At 35.8% G+C, this 21626-nt stretch overlaps 1 pseudogene; it reads left to right on the forward strand.

The window, feature by feature from the left end:
• Positions 1-15052: 15052 nt before the first annotated feature.
• Positions 15053-21364, forward strand: LOC128126839 (pumilio homolog 4-like; annotated as a pseudogene).
• Positions 21365-21626: the final 262 nt, after the last annotated feature.

Below are 21626 nucleotides of genomic sequence, written 5' to 3' on the forward strand. Positions count from 1 at the left end.
TGCAAATAAGAGCTTTCCAAGGCTTTAATCCTAACTAGCATATTATGAAGTTCTTATACTACAAAGTACTAGTTAGATGACATACCTTTTGATGTAGCTTGATGTCTTCAAGCTTTAAGAGCTTAGCCCCAGTAGTGTGGAAGCCTCAAGTGGAATCACAAATCACCAAAACACCTTGGAAGACTTTAGAGAATATGAATACTTGGTTCTATCTAGTGAAATCGGCTAGCCCTTCTTAGTGTACCCCCACTAGTGCCAATTTCACCAACCAATGACATCTTTATATAGTATGGAGACTAGGGTTAAACCCATGACCTTTCATTTCATATGATCCATGGGTTAAACACTCCATGGACTATCCATGAAAGCTTAGCCCAACCTAAATGAACTTGGCCCATTCCATACATATAAGAGTCCATATTTAATTAGTTCATTTTGATCACTTAATTAATTATAAATTAATTCTTGATCAATACTAATTAAATAATATGATTATATATTAATATATTAGAACTTATAATATATTAATATAAATCATAAATATACTATTCTCAAAAGACTATCCATATAAATTGTGTCGGTGAAGTGCAACCCAAATGGACCATGCCGGGTCGGGTCAAGTACATACCAAATATAGTTATGGACTTAGACATTAATCCAACAGCATGTCTAATGCATGTCTTGAACCCTAAATGGGCAAAAAGGAGGAATATAACCTAAACTCCATGTATGGCATCAAAGCTTGGCTAAAGACCAGATCTAACCCACTCAAAGGTCACCTTGACCTGGAGATTCATAAAATTGCAAAGTTTATGAAGTCTATCCATTGCAACATCCAAGAATAAGGAGAAAAGGGACAAAACTCAAGATCTAGCTACATAGATAGATAAAAATCGGATCTTGAACACTTATAATGGTCAAAGAGAGTGCCAAACTGAAGATAAGATCTTTGCTTCCTTCTCTCCATCTTCTCTTTTTTTTTGCTCCAAAATGCCACACTAGCTCACAATAAGAGATGGAATGAAGATTAGGGTTCACAAGGCCGATATGAGGGTTTGGAGGCTGATAAAAGATCAGCCTCAAAGACTTAAAGAGGTTTCTCACCCAGCCGCCAACTCGTCAAGTTTTCTTCACCAACTCGTCGAGTTGGTCCAAAAAGATGTGCAACCCAAAAGCCTTCAACACGTCGAGTTGAGGCCATCAACTCGTCAAGTTCCAAGGGAAACTGGCCTTTTAAAGAATAATTTTCATACCTGGAAATTGGGATGTTAAAGAGTGTCTCATATAGGGTTGTGTTCACCGATGGTCTATGGCGGAAGTATGACCTTCAGTTTTTATCATCGTAACAGATCAAAATCAACAGAAAATGTTTAAAAGAGAAGCAGCGACAATGGTTGTCCAACTACGGTTGTTGGATTGAAGGAGAAGAACAAGGAAGGGTGAGATCGAGGGAAACGAAATTGGGGAAAGGGAATAGGAAGGGTGGATGTGGATTTTTGTTTTATTTTCTGTTTTTTAATCATAAAATAGTAAACAATTAATATAAAATTGAAACAGAAATTATTGAGAGCAAAATAGATATTTTATGTCCGTAGGGACGATCCGAGTGAAAAAAGAATTATACATGGATGGTTCAAATTAAATTTTGAAAATAGAGACTGAACGTGCATTTTAACACATGCATGAGGTACGATTCGTGTAATTTACTCAACTATCTTCTATTAATGCAAAACAATAACTCAACACAAAAAAGTAACAGAATAGTCAACAAAATTCGATATGTTATTTATACAATCCACACGACTTAAAAACTTTATAATTTGGATAGTTGTTATTTTTTTCTTAGGTTAAAAATGTTGGAGTAATTTTTAACCCAACATCTAATTTATATTCATCAATATCTCGTAGCTCATTACTTTTAAATGAAGTTGCAAGATAAATTACAAGAGGACTTTAAGCTCAACAAATGTAAACCATCATAAGTAAACAAGAAACCAAACATATAAAATGAAAGAATGGAATATTTACATAGTTGAATAAGAATAATTCACCATTTACAAAGTCACAATTTACAATTTTCGAAGTCACAAAAAATAGGTACTTTTGAGAATGATGAATCAAATTACTTGCATTATAGCTTATATCTTCGGTTTCGGTCTTCAATTCTTTTGGTCAAATGTAATTATTCTTTTATTACTCTGAGCCCTAAAATTGCAAACCCTATGCTTATTAAATATTATCGTCAGAGTACTTTAATTGGCAAACTATTAGCTCTTTGGTTGGCTAAAGTGTTTGATTCGGTGGTGAGTTCGGAGCACTCTACCTTATTAAAGGAAGACAAGTTTAGATGGTCATCTGGTGGTCAATGAAATGATGGAAAACTGTAAACAAAATAAAATAAAGCTCATGATCTTTAATGTTGATTTTGAGAATAAGTATGATTTGCTGTTTTGGGATTTCCTTCATCGGGTTATGATATTTATGGGTTTTTTTCATAAAGGTGGATGGATTTGATCTGAGCATGTCTCAGTAATGCAAGGTCTTCTGTTTTGGTTAATGGTAGTACCACATATGAGTTCCCTTTTAGACGAGCTTGATCGAAAGCAGCTTATTCCATAAGGTTGATCTCAAGCCATGAGATAACATATAATCATCTATATAGAGATGATTGTCTCAAACCATAAATTCACTATAATAACGGTCATATTCTCACTCTCACACACGTATTCAAACATGTGTGTAGAAATAGTTACAGTCAAGATGTATACCTGGTCTTACGCATGTAATTAGGATTCAGTTGTATTTTCTTTTATATATACCTTCTCTTGTAATTGTAATACACACAATGAAATACAAAAGATCTTTTGAGTATAACTCTGTTCTTTATGGTATTAGAGCCACCTAATTTTGTCCCCCTTTCACTCTCACTGCATCAATGGCCAACAATTAGCTAATTCTAGGCCTCACCACCAATTCTTCCTTCCAAATTCCTTCCCTCAACATCAAACTTGACCATGAAAACTACTGTCTTTGGTGCACCACCATAATTTATGATCTTGAAACCTTTGACCTGGAATCATTTGTTCTATTCCTAAATCCCCATGCTGTTACTTGACCCGTTGCTCCACCCACTGATCCTCCCACCACTAAACCTAATCTCGATTATGTCTTGTGGAAGAAAAGACACTGATTTGCATTACTTTGGCTTAAATCCACCTTAACTAAACGTTCTTTGGATATTGTTGCACGTGCAACCTCATCTCACATGGCTTGGACGACCATCGATAAAACATTCCAAGCTCAGACTTGTGCTCGCCGGATGTCTCTGAAGACTCAGTTACAAACCCTCACCAAAGGGTCTCTTTCAATGCTTAAGTAGGTTGAATGCAAAAGATCCATTGCCAAATCTCTTGCTGACGGGCCAAATCCAACCTTCGCTGAAGACCTAATTGCCTACATTCTAAATGGGCTTGATTCTTCATATGTCCCATTTACATCAAACTTTATGGTCAATGTCACAACTAGAAATTTTTGTGCCTTATAACTACAACACTTATGCCAATTATGAATCAAAGACATGAAAGCATGTATGATGCTTACTCTATGACAACAGAATTTCAATCAAACACTTCATACAAGCATTGCAAATAGTCAACAAGCAATTGGAAACCTTAGAAATCCTTATTTAAGTCCATTATGGATTAGGATTTCCTTATTGGGCCCAATGGACCAATAAGCTTCCAATTGGACTATCTTGGGCTTAGAACTCTTGAATGGGCTCTAATTGGACTCACTTCCATTTGTTTCAATATTTTGGGCCATATTGGGCCTAGAATGAAATAAATTAATTTAATGAACCATATTGGGCCATAATTAACTTAATTTAGCCTTCATGGGTCATAAAAATCACATTTATAATTGTTTGGACCAAAAATCACTCAACATAACCATGAAAATTGGGCTTTAGCATACAAGGCCCAATCCTCATCTTTTTCTCTCCAATTCTCGGCCCAAGCCCAACCTAAAGAATGAAGAGTTGACTTTCCCATGCCACCTCACATTTGTCCATAGGATTCCCATGCACCATCTCATGTTTTCATGCAAATCACTTTAAAAACCTCTCTTCTCTCCTCTCTCTCTTGCTCTCGGCCAAATCCAAGCACACACACACACACACACATTTCACTCACAATTCTCTCAAGAAACTCTCTCATTTCTTCTCCATATTTTCGAGATCTAAGAGGTGTTCAAGGGATTTCTTCCATAAAAATCATCATCTAAGGTAAGATATTGCTTAGATCCATAAGCTAGCTATTTCATTTCATTCAAGAATCATCTCTTAATTCATTCAAACTTATGATCTAGCACCTTAGAAGCATCCAAGTTCGAGATCTTCCAAGAAAGGTTGCTAGGATCGAATTCTTCTCATCTTTTCCTTCCAAAACCGAAACCACACCCAAGGTGAGCTTCATACCCCTTTATTTTCGGTTTTTCTGAGTTTTTATGGGGGAGAATACAAGTAAATGTGTAGATCTATGTGTAAATGTATGCTATGTGTGATTTGATGCATGTTTGTGTGTGATATCATGTGTTGTAATGAAAATGTTATCTAAAAAGTATGTAAAAATCGAGATCTAAAACATAGGGAAGGAAATAAACATAACTTAAACTATTTTACCCTAATCAAGTCAAGAGAAATAACTCATATGGTTAGGATGAACATGCTTGAACATAAAACCCATTTTTGGGCTTAAATTGTTAAAAATACAAAACTAAGGGCCCAAACCGACAAGTTATAGTTTCTAGAGGGTCAAAAGAGTCCAAACACTTTCTATAATAATTTTTTTGAAACAAAACATTTTTGAAGGACTAAAAATGAAAATTTTACACTTAATGGGCTAAACTTGGGCTTTTCGGCCCAATAAGCCTCAATATGCGAGATTTTCAAGTTTGAGGGGCTGAAAAGGAAGTTTTCTGTAAAACAGGGGATTTGAAGTGTATTAAAACATTTTCAATGGTCAAAAATGCTTTTCAAATTCAAAAAAGGACCAAAAATGTAAAAAATTTCTCTTTTGGGCCAAAACTATAAAATTTGCGAAATTGAGGGTTTTAACTGAGAAAACATTATTCTGGAAGGACTAAAGCTGTTTACAAAGCATAATTTGGTTAAAAATGTCTTTTCAACAAGTTATGATACCAAAGTGTCAAGAAAAATGGTTTAAGTACTAAAATGGAAATTCTTTTATATAAAGGACTAAAAGTGCTAACTTTATAAAAGAAGGGTTGTGAAAAGGTAAAAAATCTTACTTTTAAACAAATAAATCCCTTAAGACAAAATACGAGATCCACGACTACCGGCGAAACGTAATAACAAATACACTTTCAACAACCAATATCGTCACCAAACGAATTGATTCGGTCTCGAATCAATAACAAAACAAAAATCAAATAACCGTAGTACTTCAATAAACACGCGACAACTACGAGGAGTCAATATTCAATCTTTGGGCTTGAAAGTTTCAAATTGTGCTTGTCGGGCCTTGCTAGCCCAATAACATGATCTTTGGGCCCGAAGGGGACGCGCTTACATGTTAATGGGCCTTCTATGACCTAATTCCATGTAAAAGGACTTTCAATAGCTCTATTGTGCTGTTGGGCCCCAAGGGTCCATTAGTACTGCTAGCGAAGTCGAGAATTCAAATGCGAGTCGGGCCAAGTGCCATTCGCATTCCCGATAGCCTTGAATGACTTATGGAAATAAAGGAGGCTCCTTACCCTCCTTTCTCCTCGGTTGTAGGGCTATGAGAAACCGAGTAAGCAGATTCGTGACGTTAAACAAGAGAAGTCAGGGTGGTTGGATTATGTGAGTAGTATGGACGACGCCTCAAGGATCGTTCATAATTTGTAGTTACAAACTAGTCATTTTCAATAATGTGTGATTGTAACAACTCACAACCCTTAATTAATCCAATGTCACCTAGGTAATCAAAAACAATCGTCGTATCGGTATAACAATAAACAAGTCATGTAATTTACGCATTGGGAAAACATCGGGTTTTCCCGGGGAGTTCAACACTTTTACCTACGTGATGTATACAAAGTTCAAATATTATACATGTTTTCAAAATCGACAAGCATACTTACGGATCTTCACATTTTTTATAAACAATACTCTTTTCAGAAAATATCAGATTTTCTGGGTTTTCAAACTTCACAAATATCATTTTCCATAACATTACTTATGAACTCACCAACATTTCATATGTTGACCGTTTTCAAAATAACTTGCATTCTCTGGTAACAGGTAAACAGAAGAATATGTATCAAGTTATATCATGGTGTTTTGCTTAGATTAATGATCAAACGGTTTATGTTATGAAATTGTAATGTTAAAACAATGTACTGAATGTAAACAATATCAGTTGTAATATTTCAATGCATGGTGATGAATGATGTTATGATTCATGTATAATCATTGTGATGGTATTCAATTTAAGTCACAAGAGCCCTCGGACGTTTCCGCCGTCTGGTTCGGGGATGTGACAGTCAAAGACGAGGCTTCCACCGTTGATGATCTCATTGGGCTTCTTCTTTACGAAGAGGCTAGGTTGGAGCAAGAATACCTTCTCCAGCAGCCCATTCTTTTGCTACCACCCAACACTACGGTGCCTGTAGCGCTCATTATTAATCGTGCCTCCGACCTTACCTCTCGTCCAACTGATAATCGTCGTCGACGCCCTCACTGTCAATTGTGAAATAGGCCTGGCCGTGAGGCGGTGGATTGCTGGCAAAGATCCAATCAAATTGATTATCCTTCTCGTTGGCCAAATCCTCGACAGACTCCATCATGCCAAGCTCACTTCGCTCAACACAGCCCCCTCGAAAGTTGTCGACCCCAACTGGTACTTTGATATAGAGGCCATCGATCACATCACCTCAGACCTACAAAAACTTCACCTTGCCGATGAGTATCATGGTTCTGATAAACTCCAAGTTGGAAATGGTACCGATCTTCCTATCTCTCACGTTGGATCTTCCTCTTTACACTATCTCAAATTACCATCTGTTTTTGTGGTTCCTCACATCACCAAACATCTTTTAAGTGTCTCCAAAATCAGTTCTGATAATGATGTGTATTTAGAATTTTGGCGTAATCATTGCTTTGTTAAGTCTTTGCATGGAAAAACCCTTCTCCAAGGGCAAGTTAGAAATAGCCTCTACTGTGTTCCATCTTCACCAAATAAATCATTAAATAAGCCTTCTCCACCCATGGCTCTCACTGGTGTTAGAACCACCCTTCATGGTTGGCACAGGCGTTTGGCACATCCTCATGACTCTCTTCTCAAAAGACCGTTGCATTCTTTCAAGCTTCCGGTTTCCTCAAATAATCTTCCTGGTGTTTGTGATTCTTGTCAGCTGGGAAAAATCCATAGGCTTCCATTTACCAAATCACATGTTGATTCTACTAAACCCTTTAATCTTGTATATTCAGATGTATGGGGTCCCTCCCTTTATTTCTCTATCAATGGAAACCATTACTTTATTTTGTTTATTGATGACTGTACCAAGTTTGTATGGATTTTTTTTCACACAAATCACAGGTTCTTTCCTCATTCATACAATTTCATCACATGGTCCAAACACAATTCAATACAACCATCAAGAGTCTACAATCAGACTAGGGAGGAGAATATCAAACTATTTCCTCCTATCTCACCAAACATAGGATCTTACATCAAATTACTTGTCCCCACACCTATGAGCAAAATGGGGTTGTTGAAAGACAAAACAGGTTCATTGTGGAGAAAGGACTCACACTCATTGATCACTCTTCTCTCCTACATACTTTCTAGGAGCATGCTTTTAAAACAACCACATACCTCCATAATCGAACCATTACCCCCACTCTCGCCTATAATTCACCCTATCATAAACTCTATTCCAAAATATCAGATTATGAGTTTCTCAAGACATTTGAATGTCTTTGCTACCCGTTCCTCTGGCCTTATAACCACCATAAAATGGACTTTTTCTGCTTGTCCTGCATATTCGTTGGTTACAATGCATCTCACAAAGGCTATTTGTATTATCATCACCCATCATCATGTGTTTATATATCCCTTCATCTTGTCTTCAATGAGGATATCTTCCCTTCCGTTCCGAAATCCATTTCTTCGCTATCAGACTCAGGTCACTTCTTCCTTTAAGTTTTCCTTTTTTTTTCTTCGATCCTACAACACATCAAAATGCAATCTTATCACATCATGTATTAAGAATCTAAAATAGAAAACTTAATAGAGTTAGATAGTAGATTTACCTGAAGCATAGTCATACATCTTGACTTTTCCAGCCTCGCGATCTCTCAGGTAAACATGGCAGCTTCGCATCCAATGCCCCTTCACTTGGCAGTAGAAACATACGGACTCTTATGGAATGGTACATGGGACTATCTCATACTCAGCCTTTCTCTTGCATAAAGAAAACTCTTAAGGACTTCCAATGTTGCCATTTTCCATACAAGGTTGGGACATTGATTGAAAAATTAGCTTGACCAGTCTGCCGAATCATTGTTGATTCAGCATCAATAAGCAAATAGGTAAGATCAATGAGGGTCACCGTGGTCCATCATATAGTACTCTCTAATGAACTCACTATATGAGTTGGGAAGTGACTGAAGAACCCAGTCAATAACCAACTTCCTTGAGACTTCGACACCCAACTTTCCCAATTTGTCAAAATGCAACCTCATGTCCAAGACATGAGCACATACAGACTTTCCATTCACATGTCTTTTTTCCAATAGGGCTTGAGTGATCTTGAACTTTTCAAGTCTTCGAACTTGTGGGTCAGGGAGAATAATTGGAGGAGGTGGAGGAAGTGAAGCATGATTTCCATTTCCACAATCCAATCGTGGAACATCATCTTCATGTGGAAAACCTTTTCCAATGGATTTGGGAAGACCATAGTTGATAGACTTTGACATCTACAAAAAGGGATAAATTCAAGTTAGTTTATTGAGTCCTTAATAAAACACCCAAATGAGATATTAAGGCTAGGACCCAACACAATATTCTACAACTCGGAAAAGAGATGTCGTCATCCAGTTGCAGAAAATTTGAAGGTAGGTAAATAACGATTTACCAATTTCCACCATGAAAAAACGAAAAGGACATTTAAGTTTTAAATGGATTGAAACTCCTAGATCTTTTGAGATTCATTGAACTTTTCAATGGCATGTTTAATCTCGATTATGTCCTTCAAGTTTGTGACTGGGATGCCGAGGATCACAAATAAGGTATGGATAACCATGCAAATTATCTTGGTACTCTCGAAGACGTTTATCACCCAATCAATGTGTCGCTTAACCACACACGCTCCATTGATCTATGATAATCTAAGAGCTACCCATTTCCATCCTTCATTGGTCTCATATTAGTGTGCCGGTTAACCACACACGCTCCACTAACAACCAACAAGGTGCAATGTGCAATTTCATGATTAGCACCAACTCCACATTTTTCCTAAAGTAACTAAGATTTGAGAATTTATAAAAGCATTTAGTTACTTCGTATTTTATTATACTTATAATGGAAGGTTATTTCCTATCCTACCCATTCGGCTAACAACCATCCACTAGTCACGAGTGCGGTGGGTAAGAGTGGATACCCATTCAATCGCCATTTTATAGACAATTTCCTTAAACACCCCTTAGAGACCAGCTTCGTGAGGCCTACTAACGGCAAAACTGACTCTTTACTCATACATATATAATATTAAACTTTTAATTCTATATAGTATAAGGGTGTATTTTACACTTTAAAATACTAGGTGGTTTAATCTATTAATAAATTAACTTTTAATTTGATTAATCTTAAACCATATTATTATGGATTTATTGATTGTCTCTTTTAATTAAACAATTAATTAATTTAATAAAACCATAAGGGTGAAATTTGAACTATTCAAAATATCAAGGGTTTTAGAATTTAACTTTTCAAAATTACAACTTTTTAATCAAATTTTAAATTCCAAAACTTGAGAGCAAATTTTGAAACTTTTCAAAACTTCTAGATCAAAATTAAATTAATTTAAATTAATCATATAATTTTATCTTTATTAAAAATTTGACCTAAACCCTTTTATTATGGCAAGATAATTCAAGTCAAATTTTACAAATAACTAATATATCATATAATCTGTAATTATCTTAAAATTTGACAATTATCCTTCAATTAGATGAGGATATTCATTGCCATATTAAAAAAATGTTTTTAATCAATTAAAACAACTTATGGTAATTATCCTAACCTAATTAAGGCCAAAAATCCAAAAAATCTGCCATCTGACCCGGCACCACCTCGTGATGGCCCACCACCTCATTGTGAAAAGGCAGAAAGCAAAAACAAAAATTTTCAACTTTGAACAATTCACATTAGCATCAAATACATTAGATAAACAGCCTAGGCTCTGATACCACTGATGAGTTTTGAGTATAACATCAATCCTATGGTGCACATGCAAACCCTAAAGCTTTGGATCTAGTTTATCTAGTTGTACATGCAATAATCATCCAAATCTCATAAACCCTAGATCTAGCATACTATAATCGAAATTAACATGTAATTAGGGTTTAGATCAAACCTTGATTGTTATGTAGCAATAACAATCACAACCCACAAAGTCCTTGACTCTTGAAAGCTTAGTACCCTAAGTGTTGCACCTCTAATGGAGTCACAAACACCATAAGCAACAAGATGACTTAGTAGAGGGAGGAGGAGGCACAAAATTCGTCCAAGGCACTCTAGAAAAGCATTGGGCCGAATTTTGGGAGCCTTAGGGTTCGTTCTATATGTGAGCTGCTAGGGTTTCAGTCAAAACCCTAATTAGATTGCTTAGCCACCAAGCAGCCCTTTAGATCCCTCCAGAATCAAGGCCTGGACGATTTCTAAGTGGGCTTCCACCTTGAATTCATCCACCTTATTCCTTAGGGATCTACAGCCCAAAACCAATTATCTTATAATTGCAATTCCAGTCCCCTAAGTTTAATTAATCTCTTTTAACCACAAAATTAATTCTAAATTAATTATTGATCAATATTAATTAAACAATATGATTTCTCTTTTAATATATTATTCATATAATATATTAATAAGTCATAATTAATCCTCTTTCTCCTTAATTCATCCTATCAGTTGTTATGGTGAAGGCAATCCAAAAGGACCGTGCTCATAATCGGGTCAAGCACATGCCAAAATAGTTATGGGCTTAGACACCTAATCCAACATATTAACCCAATGAAGGCACTCCAATAACCAATCCTAAAGAATGTCGAACCCTTGTTGGGGGTCTATAGTACTTGTCCCTCACTCGCCTAGATGTCGCATACATAGTTAACAAACCCTCACAGTTCATGCATCACCCAACTGATCTCCATTAGGCTGCCCTCAAACGCTTGTTATAATACCTTCATGGGAGCATTCATCATGGTATAATTCTTCAAAGAAACTCTCCTCCACATCTACATGCATTTACTGACGCAGACTGGGCAAGCGATCAACAAACATATCGCAGCACCATGGGGTACATTGTTTATCTTGGGTCGAATCCCATATCCTGGAGCTCCAAACGCCAACCAACTTTAGCCAGGTCCTCTATGGAAGCATAATTTCGTGTCGTAGCCTCTACCACCACAGAAGTTCAATGGGTTGTCTCTCTACTTTCCGAACTCGGTTATCGCCCCTGCTGTAGCCTCCACCACCACATAAGTTCAATGAGTTGTCTCTCTACTTTCCAAACTCGGTTATCGCCCCACTATCACCCCAACTATTTTTTGTGATAACTTAAGTGCCACACATTATTCTGTAAACCTCGTCTTCCCCTCGAGAATGAAACATTTAGCATTGGACTTCCATTTTGTCCGTGAAAATGTTCAAGAAGGCTCCATACATGTCAACCACATCAAAGATGATGATCAACTAGCCGATGCCTTCATAAAGCCACTTCTTAAGCATTGATTTCATACCTTATTATCCAAGATTGGACTTGTCTCTTGATCTTCCATCTTGAGGGAGCATATTAATGATACGTTACCTTAGTTACTTTTCATTATATCATTTATTTGTATTTATATATTTACAAATTTAGTTGTAGATAATACCAAGAGGACTAAGTCCCTGTAGCTTGTTATATATCATTCGATTATATAGGATTTGATTTGTCTATGTACGTATTATGTTATTCAATGAAATCTCAATTTTGGATATTCTTCTTATAGAGCCATCCTCCTTCAAATAGGCAATTCAATTTCCATGTTGGCAACAAGCTATGCAACTCGAGTACCAAGCCCTTGTGAACAATAATACATGGTCCCTTGTGCCTTGTCCCACTAATGCTAACCTTTTCAAGTGCAAATGGATTTACAGGATCAAAGGTAACTCCAACAGTATCATTGAGAGACATAAAGCTCGTGTTGTGGCTCAGGGGTATAGTCAAGAGCATGGAATTGACTACTTCGACACTTTTAGTCCAGATATCAAACCTACAACAATTCGGTTATTTATGTCTCTAGAGATCTCCAAAGTATGGTGTATTCGCCAACTTGACATAAATAACGCTTTTCTTAATGGAGATTTACTAGAGGCTGTTGTAACGCCCGTAGATCCGGGCTAGTCAATTTAGAGACGATAAGCGTCAAAAATGACTTTTTGATGGAATATTATTTAGAAGGAGTAATCTTAACTAAGTTGTAGTATATGTTACAAGGATTCCGTACATATAAAGAATGCCGAAATCCGAGTTATAACGAAGAAGTTATGACCTATCGAAGTTTCGCGACAGAACCGGCACGACACAGCGCGACGTAAATAGTGAATTTACGTTAGAGCGATATTTGGCTTTAGCGATCTAAATAAAATTCGTAGAATACGTTAAACCGAGAGCGTGCATAAAATGAACGTCCAAATCTGACTTCGTATGAGGAAGTTATGATTTTTCGAAGTTTCGACTTAGCGGTATGCAACCCAAAACTCGAATTTGAGATCAAGTGATTTTTGGTCGAAACAATCTAAATGAGAATTGAAGATCTCGTTATTAGCAGTGCAACGGTAAAATGACAGATGAAAACGGAGTTCAGATGAAGGAGTTATGAATTTCTAAAGGAGTTTTCCTATCCCGGCCTACTAAAAATAATATAAAAATAATATAATAAAAATAAAGTCAAAATTAGCCGACGGAGTCTAAATGAAAGTTGTAGATCATTTTTTTACCTATGCGTGCATATAAATAACGTCAAAAACGGAGCTCGTATGCGAAAGATATGAATTTATGAAGTTATGGGCATGAAATCCGACCCTGTGTCAGAACTCACGACGTGAATACTGTGTTCACGACGTGAACTCAGAAAAACGTCACCTGGACTCTGTCAGACCCCACTTGTGATGACGCATGCAGTGACGATCAAGCCTCATGACGTGAGCACTTAAAACTCACGACGTGAACCCAGAAAATTGGCCTTATAAATAGAAATCGAGGGTCAGCCGATTTTGGTTGCTCCTTCTCATCTCTCTCACTCCCGATACCCTCTCTAAGCCCTATTTTAACCCCTCGAAGCGCCGGTATCATCCCGAGACCCGAAGCGAGTCCCGAAGCCCCGAAGATCCCGAGAAGTAAAAATTCCCGAGCAGAAGCTCTACCCACGATAAGCCAATTTTTGTGAAGATCTTCCAGATCTATCGAAGAATACTACTTCTACAAGCTGTAGTGCTGACCGATCATCTTCTTATCAAGTGAGTATGTAGTTACTTTCTTCTAACACATAAATATGAAGTATTTGCTATGAAATACGTGTTATGTGTTTATATATTGTTGTTTATTTGAGATGAGTGTGGTATGGATGTTTTATATAGTTTTTAAATGAGTTAAACTGTATATGCATTTATATCTACAAATATGTTAGGTAGAACATGGGTAGATGATATAGTTGGTGTGTGATGAAAGATGGTATGAGTGAACCTTGGCAGCTATTGTCTTAGTGCCTAATAAAGAACCTTGGTAGCTATTGTCTCAGTGCCTAACAAAGAACCCTGGCAGCTATTGTCTTAGTGCCTAACAAAGAACCTTGGTAGCTATGGATTTAGTACCGTGTAGATAAACCTTGGTGACTATGGAGTTAGCGCCTATTGTATAAACCTTGGTGACTATGGAGTTAGCGCCTGTTAAAGTGAACCTCGGTGACTATGGAGTTAGCGCCTGTTAAAGTGAACCTCAGTGACTATGGAGTTAGCGCCTGTTAAAGTGAACCTTGGTGACTATGGAGTTAGCGCCTAATAGCTATGGATTTAGTACCTGATAGATAAACTTTGACAGCAATGGACTTCGTGCCAATTCCTTAGTTAAATACTTAGGAATGAATGAATGAAGGATAGTTCACTACTAGAAAATAGACCTTTAATGACGCGCTTTTTACGACACGCGCTGATTAATGATACGCAAAAGGACGTGCCCTTAAAATAGTGTCACCTCTTCAAAAAAATTTAGGATTTACGTCACGCATTACTGCGTGCCCTTAATTTAGTGTCTCAAGAAAAAAAATTAAAAACACGGAGGGCGCTTTATCTTAAACGCGCGTCGTCTTTACCTGTCGCTTTATAATTTTAATGAAACGCGCTTTTAGTAGACAAGGGGGAAACGAAATCCCCAAAATTTTGAAAACCCGCCTTGTTTTGAAATCTTCTATCTATCTTTCATCCTTGCAATCCACTCTCCTCTCTCTGATACTCTCTCCTCTAGATCTCCCTTCATTCTCTACCTCCCGTCTCTCTGTAAACCCTAAGCCATCGCCACCTCCCTTCTCTCTAGCACGTGCTAGGCCAGGGTTTTAGTAGATATTGGGGAAAATGAAATCCCCAAGCATTTTGAAAACCCGCTTCTTTTTTATCCTCCATTTTTGTTTCCCTCTTGCTCTAGTTACGATGCTTCCTTCCTTCCCCCTCCTAAAGTTCAAGCTCTAGAAATCATGGTTTTCGATTAGGAATCGGAAGGGAAGCATGATAAAATGGAGATGAATCGTGTACCTTTGAAGGCGAAGATCTTGAAGGAAAACATCATACACATCCTTCCGTTTGTGTGCTTTTCCATGGCGAAGAAAAAAGAACTAAGGTTTGTTTCCCCAATTCAAAATTAACACTAATTGCTTCTTAAACTGCATGTTATTTTACAGTTTCATTGATGTAATTTCTTATTTTGACAAGCATAATGATGTGGGAAAGTCTTTGCAACAGGGTTATCAGATTGATTCCTATTCTTCATGCTAATTTAGGATCTCAAGGTAAATCATATGTTGAAAATAAATCCATCATCACTAACTGTTCATCATCATCCCCAACTACTTACTTCCTTTTTATTGTGTTCAAGCTTCTTTTTATTTTTTATTTCCATGTCTGGTGCAAGTTTTTTTTATTATTTTTTTATTTTAATGTGTTGTATTTTTATTTCCCACTAAGTGTTTGATTATTTGCTTCACTGAGTTTTGCAATATTTGATTATCGAATCATGGCCCCTGTCTTCATGTATGTGCCTTTTTTGCAAAATGGTATGAGTTGTCAATACATTTTTCTTACTTTTTAGCTAAAAATGTTCCATTGAGATCGACACATTAGGGTGAAAAGGGGTATTGGAGATATAGGTGAACAAGATAGAGAAAAAGGAAAGTAAAATATATGTAATGAAGGATTTGGTTAAGGGTTTGTTGAAAATATGACCGAGTTAGCTAAGAATCCATCATAATCACCTTATTTGTGATTGAATGATACAGGGGTACAAGGAGGCTCAACAACTTAAAGATAATATTTCAATGTTTTATAAAAAAACATGAATCTTTCAGATAACTCATGTGACATGAAGTGTATGTATGTATGGAGAGACATTATGCATAATACATATCCCTGAAACTTTCATATAAGCTAGCCTGTGATTTTCTAATTGTAACATGAATGAAAGAATTGACATAGAATAGCTAAAACAGTAAATTTTAAGTCCAAATTACAACTCTATTATTTGTTTCTTGTCTGAATGCTAATCTGGAATCTATCCAGGTAAAGGGCTTAAATCCAAAATTCATTTATTTCTTTTATGAGCTTTTCATTTTTAAATATTTTTTAGTCATATGCTTACGCCTTACTATTACTTCATCTCTTATATCTAGAATATATGATATGGGTTATGATAAGTAGCAGTATATTGTTTATGGTTATCATTTTCATGTCTGTTTAAAAAAACTAATTTTATGGGTTTTGGACTGAGATTCAAGGCTGATAACACTTACGTGTGGTGCCCGGTCACTTTGTTACTATCTATTTTTCTAGTTTTCTAATTGATTAAACATGTAATGTGGTGTACTCAGTTGTTTACTTTGCTGTCGTGGATTCCAAAATGGAATGTCATGACATTGTTGACTTCTTCACCTTTCTTTTAGTAAAAGAAAAGATTTTTTTATAAAGGAAATTTCTTTGGGATAAAGATTTTAGAATTAACAGATGTGAGGATGATGGTGAACCTACTATTGTTTACCTTTGGTGCATTGAAGGTGTTTTATATTGCAAAGTAATTCAAGTTCCTCTTGTTGTTGACTGCTTATAGCCTGTTGTCAACATAGTTCCATTGCAGGTATTTAAAAAAAACACTATACTCTTTGTTCTAGTCAGATTCCTGCTAGATACTCTGCTCTGATTAATCACCTTGCTTCAGGTAATTTGTTAGACTTTATAAATCCATAAACTTAATCCTTTAATTAATGTTTACATTCTTTAATTTGTATTTTCAGCTTCAGCTTTAAACACAGCTGGAAAAGTGCAATTTTTGAGGCGATGTAACTACCCACCTGTATCTAACTTTCATTCACCAATCATGGGTTCACGACATGGTCAATGCATGGTCAACACACACTCAACTAATCTTCCTTTGGGATGTAATAATTTTGTTGTTTCACATGGCCATGAAGATATGCAGGCTCTTCAGAAAGTGTATCTTGAAGCACTGCTTGCTCAACATAACCAACAATACAGTTCACCACTTTTTGGAAGATCTGGAAGCTTAAATCATCTATATGGGAATCCCACATATAATCATGGCATTCCATATCAAGGAAACTTACTTGAAAATTCTACACGTTCATCAGTTGGATCCAGACAGTTGTCATAACAATTTGCTCCTGCTTTTAGAAATTCAGTGGGTGGAGTTTCTGGATCTTGGAATCCGGAAGGTGATATGAGCTTAGATAGAAGATATGTTTCTTCATTGTTGGATGAGCTCAAGAACAACAAAAACAAGTCTTTTGAACTCTCTGATGTTGTTGATCATGTGATTGAGTTTAGGTATGCAAACTAAGCCTTACTCTTATTCATTCATATTCAGTTATGACTTATGCATCATTGACTCTGTTCGTTTTCTTTTTTCCCTTTTATGTTATAGTACCGATCAATATGGAAGCAGGTTTATTCAACAGAAGCTTGAATCGGCCACAGTTGAAGAAAAGAATATAATATTTCCCGAAATTGTCCCTCATGCACGTAGTTTGATGACTAATGTGTTTGGAAATTATGTCATACATGCAAAAGGTACATTCATCATCCTTTCATGTCTAATTCTTTCACAGTGTTGTATAATTAAACATTTTGTACATACACTTTCAGTTCTTTGAGCATGGGACCAAAAGTCAAAGAAGGGAGTTAGCTAGTCAACTCATCGGTCATGTTTTGCCTCTTAGCCTTCAAATGTATGGTTGCAGAGTTATTCAGAAGGTAGATTTTTTTTTATTTGTCAAAAAGCACATAATCTTTCTTAAAGATCAGTCATCCCATATTGATGAATAATTCATAACATGGATTTATACTCAGGCATTGGAGGTTGTTGAAGTTGATCAACAGACAGAAATGGTGGCTGAGATTGATGGTTCAATCATGAAATGTGTTCGTGATCAGAATGGTAATCATGTAATCCAGAAATGTATTGAATGTGTGCCTCAACATCGTGTTCAGTTTATAGTTTCTTCTTTCTTTGGACAAGTTGTTTCTCTTTCATCACATCCTTATGGATGTCGAGTCATTCAGGTAAAACATATATTTTTTAAAAAAATAATAACTTTCATTATCTATTTTTTTCTTCTTCTTCTTATATGTAAAATGAACAGAGGGTATTGGAGCACTGTGATGATCGAAATACACAAGCTGTAATGGATGAAATCATGAATTGGGTTTGTACTCTAGCACAAGACCAATATGGAAATTATGTTATTCAGGTACTCACTCACTCACCTTTTGAATGTATATATATATATATATATATATATATATATATATATATATATGTTTTTATTTGTGATTTGAGATTGAATTAATTGATATAATATTATTGTTTGATTATAATTAGCATGTCCTACAACATGGTAAACCCCATGAGCGATCAGCTATCATCAACAAGATTGCAGGAGAAACAGTGAAGATGAGTCTGCAAAAGTTTGCTTCAAATGTTGTTGAGAAATGCTTAACTTATGGAAGCCCAGATGAACGCCAACTTCTTGTAAACGAAATGCTTGGTTCCACTGATGAAAATGAGCCATTACAGGTCAGCAACTCTCTCTTTTTTTTTTTGTAAAAATAAAAAACACATTAATTGTCTTTTTGGTAACTGAGTTTGTTGTAATGCAAAACAAAACTATAGGCAATGATGAAAGATCCTTTTGGAAATTACGTTGTCCAAAAGGTTCTAGAAACTTGTGATGACCAGACACGCGAACTTATCCTCTATATTCTTGATATTTTCCCACTTTTTAATTCTTTTATCAAATTCTCACTTTTGGATATAGAGCTTGATGAGAGAATGCGTGACCTAAATCTTTTATCAAATTCTCACTTTTGGAGGTGGCCATAAGAAAAGGTAAGCAAAGGGTAATTTGGTATTTGTTGCTGTTATTGTGTATTACAATACTTCCATGTATATATGTATAAAGTTTGTTCTTATTCAGATTTGCCTTTTACCATTGATTTCCTTATTGAGGCATTGTACCTTGAAAATGTTAATTCTTACCTTTTGTCCATGTAGGATCCACCAGGAACAGGAAAAACACAAACAATTCTTGGGCTTCTTAGTGCCATGTTACATACCAACTTAGTCTCTTAACTTTGTAAGACATTGATTACTTGAGGGTATTTTTAGTAACATTGTAAGAGATTGATTACTTGAGGGTACTTATGGTATATAATGTTATATTCTTTTGTTAACATGGTCCTTAGTGCAATGAATTATCTTTATTGTTTATGGTATTTTATTTTGTATTATGAGACTTTTAATGTGTTATTTAATTTGAAAATTATTAAATCTATAAAAAAAGTATTTTATTTCTATTATGAGAAATTAAATGCAAATTTAATTTAAAAATTAATAAATATATAATTTTTTTAAACATTTAAATTTACGATACGCAAAAATGTGTGTCATCTTCATTTATGACATGGCCTTTCTTGACAGGGGCTTTCTTGATACGCATTGCGTGTCATTAACACGCGCGTCGTAAGGTTACGACACGCGAATGTGAGTCGTCTTCCTTTATGACAGGGCCTTCCTTGATACGCATTGCGTGTTGTAAACGCGCGTCGTAATTGCGCGTCGTAAATGCGCGTCGTCTCTCTTTATGACAGGGCCTTCCTTGACGCACATTTGCGCGTCGTCTGAGCCTTTTACGACGCACAATGAGCCTCGTAAAAGGCTGTTTTTCTAGTAGTGGTTGATTCTTAGGGTAAAACCTTAAGAGTAAAGAAGATAATGGGGATGGGTAATTAGGTTGATTGTTTGATGATTAAATATAATTATTATATTATTGTGGGTTGAAAACCCTATATGCTCACCAGGCTCCCAAGCCTGACCCACTCAGTTTTCTTTGCATTACAGGTAATGGCACAAGAGTATTAGTTGGTGGACTTGACGAGAGATTTTGGATTATAGATCAGTAGTTATAAATAACAGTTGTAAGGTCTATTTTATATTGTTTATGCTTTTGGTCTGTATCGGAACATGACATCTCGATATTTTGTTATTTAATGAAAATACATTTCTTTAAAGAAATGCTTTGATAAATTCTTATCACATTTTGTTTTGGGAACAAATTCCGCAACTGTTTTCTTTAAAAGATTACTTTGATTTATAAAACAAAACATAAACAAATTGATCTTTTCTGGCCGTGAAATTAGGGATGTCACAGTTGTATACAGGAAGCAACCACAAGTGTTTATTGATACCACCAAACCCTCCCATGTATGTCGTCTGATAAAGTACTGTATGGTCTTAAGCAGGCATTGAGGGGCTGGTTCACCAAACTTAAAACATATCTCATCACTCAAGGGTTCAAATCTTGCCAATCAGACATATCGTTATTTTTTTCACCATTCCTCCTTAGTTACAATTTATGTTCAAGTCTATATGGATGATCTCATTGTCACAAGTACAAAATACAAGACTCATTCTGTGACATCCCCATTTTCACGGCCAGAAAAGACCGATTTTGTTTATGCTTTATAAAAATCAGAGTACCTCTTTTAATAAAAATGTTGCGGAATTTGTTCCCAGTAAAACATGATAAATACGTATTCACAGCATTTCCGAAGAAAAGTATTTTTATTCATTTTAAAACATTGGGATGTCATCGTCAATACAAAAACATAAGCATAAACGGAACTTACATTTATTTACACTAGTGATCTACATCTCTTTAATCTCTCAGTGTAATTTGACTTCATATCAACACCTGTGATATAAATAAACTGAGTGGGTCAGGTTAGGAAACCTGGTGAGTACATAGGGTTTTCAACCCACAATAATATAATTATTATATTTAAACAATCAAACAATCAACCCAATTACCCATCCCCATTATCTTATTTACTCTTAAGGATCTATCCTAAGAGTCATCTATTCGTTTATTCTGAAGTCCCTTGCTTCCAGGGTTATAGGACTGGCACTAAATCCATAGCTGCCAATACTCGTTCGTAAAGCACTAATTCCATAGCTGATATAGTTTATTCATCGGGTACTAAATCCATAGCTACCAGTGTTTATCTAATAGGTACTAAGTCCATAGCTACCAATTCCTACCAGGTACTAAGTCCATAGCTACCAATATTTGTCCAATAGGCACTAAGTCCATAGCTACCGATGTTTATTAGGCACTAAGTCTATAGCTGCCAATGTTTACTCACATCATCTTTTATCTCTCATCATTCATCTACCTATGTCATACCCAACATATTCGTATATATAAAATACGTATACAGTTTAAATCATTTAAAACATGTATAAAAATCTTTCAACAGCATAGAAAACAAGTATTTAGACAATATGCACATATAGCACGTAATTTATATTAAAATACTTCATATCTATGTGTAAAATGAAAGTAACTATGCACTCACTTGAGAAGGTGGTGACTCGGTAGTCGGACAACGCTTCGTTTACTTTAAAATAATTTCTTCGACGAAACCTAGTATTATTACCACTAGATTTTAGTCTAGTATTTACCGTGACTAATCATTAGTCTTATTATTATTATTATTATTATTATTATTATTATTATTATTATT

Source organism: Lactuca sativa, chromosome 6 (assembly GCF_002870075.4).
Source record: "Lactuca sativa cultivar Salinas chromosome 6, Lsat_Salinas_v11, whole genome shotgun sequence".
NCBI classification, from domain to species: Eukaryota; Viridiplantae; Streptophyta; class Magnoliopsida; order Asterales; family Asteraceae; genus Lactuca; species Lactuca sativa.